This window comes from Portunus trituberculatus, chromosome 39 (genome assembly GCF_017591435.1).
Source record: "Portunus trituberculatus isolate SZX2019 chromosome 39, ASM1759143v1, whole genome shotgun sequence".
Classification (NCBI taxonomy): Eukaryota; Metazoa; Arthropoda; class Malacostraca; order Decapoda; family Portunidae; genus Portunus; species Portunus trituberculatus.
Genome location: NC_059293.1, coordinates 14,916,295 through 14,919,776, shown reverse-complemented (window position 1 = coordinate 14,919,776; position 3,482 = coordinate 14,916,295).

Here is a 3,482-nt window from a genome sequence, read left to right as displayed (position 1 = left end):
GGCGAGTGAAAGAGAGGGAGATCTAAGTGAAGGTTCTGTGGATGCAGTGATAAAAAAGACTCGAGGTTGTGAGGAAACAGATTTACTTGACAGGGAAAGGAGACTAAGACCAAAGAAAGTTTATAGATGCAGTGAAAGAAGACCAGTCTGTTATTGATATGACTGAGAAAGGCGCAGAAACCTGAACGGGATGAAGAGAGGATTGAGCCGCTTTGGCAACATCTGTTACAAGCAACAGAAAAAAAAGGGGGATTAAAGGCAAGCCATGTGGGATAGTAAAGGTGAAGGTTTCCTAGGTATTGTTATTAATAGTCGAGTTAAACTTACGCTCTTGGTATTCTTAAACCTTTGTTCTCTCACAAGGATTATTTTCAAAGGCCACGCGGATAATTAAACTGATTCTCAGGAGTGTTTTCCTCCCGTTAATGACACAAAATCCTTATCAAACTATCACTAGAATCATGAAAGCGTCCTTGAGAGCCTCAGTACCTTCCTCCACAGCCAAACGATTAAAAGCATGATCCTCACTATCGCTGTGTTTTGTGTTTTGTCAGTCTTCACTCTTAATGTAGAACCTATGAAGTGTCAGGTTTAGTACAAACTGCCAGGTGATCAAAAGTGTTAAGACAGTTGGAGTAAGTACAGCAGATTTCTCCACCTGTCACTGTACATTTGACATAAAGCAGGCAACATAACGTAAACATATAAGAAAATAGAAGGTACAAGATTCCATCAGACCTAAAGGTGACAGTCGATGGATGAAAATGACCTATTTACCATTTCCATTTATAATCTCTGTCCATAAATTCATGTGATTTTCTTTTAAAACTCCTTAATGACTATCAATCTCATTATTTATTCTATTTCACTCATTTACCGGGCTATTTGAGAACCAACTCCATCCTATCTCTTTTTTAATTTAACCTTGCCAAGCTTTGACCCATTATTCCTTTTTATATCTTGATTATTGACCTCTGTTGAATCCGCTATATCATTTAACCCTTTCACCGTTATGATATTCTCTTGATAACATTGAGAGCAATAAAAATAATCTTTGCAAGGATAAAGAAAAGAAAAATAAGAATAATGTGGCTAATTTAGTCTTTTCTAGGTTACTGAATAAATCAAGAGACTGTAACACATCAGTAATAGAATAAAAAGTCGTGGGTGGACATACTATTGGGAAAATATTTGCCTCCCAGTGAAGGGTTAAAGACCTCTATCACATTCCTCATCAGAACCCCCTGCCACGTTTTCTGTGTGGTTATTGAGGTCACACTATTTACCCTACCGTTCTACTGGGGGCTTTCATTAATCTCTCTAGTTAATGGGGGGGTGTGACACTATCCACTTGCATGCAACACATATCATTAATATTATCCACGTATTATAATTAACAAACACTGCAATGTATATTTTACCAGAAAAAAATATTAATGATGGTGATGATAAATATTTCCACACTTGTTCTATATTTATGTTGTAAGAAGAGAAAGCAACGCAAATTACAAGGCAAGAAATAGTAATAACGAGTCCATCTATTTTCCTTATCTGGGCGTCGTGTTACAGGAAAATAAAATAATACGGCAGAAAAAAAAAAACACGTCAATGCTTCTATATTTACCATGTTACAGAAAATAGAAAATATCACAACTGAAAATGCATGGAAAAACATTAGCACGCCCATGCTTTTCCTAAATGTATATACATCACGAGTTACTGAAATATAAAGTAACACCAACGCGAAGACAAGTAGGAATGATACGTAGAAATTTCACGTATTCTGTCTTAACGAACCGTGTTGCAACAGAATAACAGCAACAGACGGGGCAAGCAAGCAGTGGAGTCGGTGGCCTGTGCTTCCTATCGACCAAACTATTTTTCAAGCCTGCAGTTCTTTAAGAGATTCCAAAAAGCCTCGAGCCAGCCAATGTATCGTCAGCAAGGCGACGACTCCTGCGGCTCACTGCGGAACACGGCTCGGGCCAGACGACGCCTGCACGCCGCGCTCATGATTCACCCAACGACGAGACACGGCGGACAAGTCTTCCTCCTGCATCTTTAAATATTCCAATCTGCTTCCGTTTCTAGCCACTCAACGGCTATTGGCTGCACGGTGGGGGCCTTTGTCTGCCTGACCGTTAATTCTGAGAGTGAAATACGTGACGGTGCAGCTCTTGATGGTACGAGGTAAAGAGCGGCGGAGCGTTTGTGTGAGTACGGGATGAAGTGTTACAGAGTCTATATATAGGCTGGCCATGCACGAGGACAAGGGTAAGGGTGCCCCATTTGGCCTCGTGCCAAAAAGGACAGTAACTCAGTAAAGCGGGAAGGGCGAAGAAGGAGGTGGTCGCCGCGGTAAGGCACCGGCAGGCCCGCGCCTCACCGCCGCCGCCTTTAATACGAAGCAAAAAGAGTCTTGATTGGATGGCTTGACAGTGACCTCAACTGAAAACGATGCACTGAATTGCCTAAACGTTAATGGCGTCCCGGCTCTGGGTGTTTGTTGCCATATAAAGGGTTATCACGCCAGATTAAAACTGTTGGCGCGAACATGTTCCCTCGCGTGGCTTCCGTCCACTGCTGACGCAATAAAAAAACAACATAGGCTCGCTGCTGCCGGCCCGCGCTGCCACTCCTGCTCGCGGGGCCCTGCCTGAAATGACGGCACTCAAATCTTCTTCTTTAAACTAAAAAAAACTCTCCAAGTACCGAGTGGCAGCAGTCTGACGCCACAGCGACCGCCACCCACCACATTTTTCCTTAGTTTGTTTTCAAGATAAAAGAGAATTATTTCCTTTCAACTACCAAGAAATGCAAACATCGTATTTCAACAATCTCACAATTTCCTGTCGTTTTCGTGCATACTCACGGCGAGGATATCTGCCACAGTTTTCGCTTCCCTCCAACCACACGCGGGAAAGTAAACAGCGCGATATGGCTTGCCCGTGCACGGCGCTGGCGGAAAAGTCGATTTCATGTGATAAAGGTGAAGGGCGTGAGGCGGCCGCGGTACTATCTACGTAACTTTGCCCCTTGAGTCTGTGGCAGCATTTTCACCCACTATTCCGCGCCTGGAACCACTATATTGCCATCACCACCATGATTACCTGCCGGCACATCACCAGACCCTCTCCCGCACCGGCCCTGGGGAAGTTAGCCAGGGGGGAGAGAGAGAGAGAGAGAGAGAGAGAGAGAGAGAGAGAGAGAGAGAGAGAGAGAGAGAGAGAGAGAGAGTGTGTGTAAGGTGTGTTACGCGCCCTAACCAGAATTGTAATACCGGGGAATGGCCAGCGTATCAACTGCTAGAGACGCTAACCACTTCACCCTTCCCCCTTCTCGGATATGATGGGTGCTCAAGGAAAGCGGAAACTCCCTAAACGCACCGCCGCTGATGAGAAACTGCCGCCACCTAACACGCAGCAAACCAAGGCTACATGAGCTGCCTCCGGACCGCCTCTCTGGAAGGTAGTACCAATGAA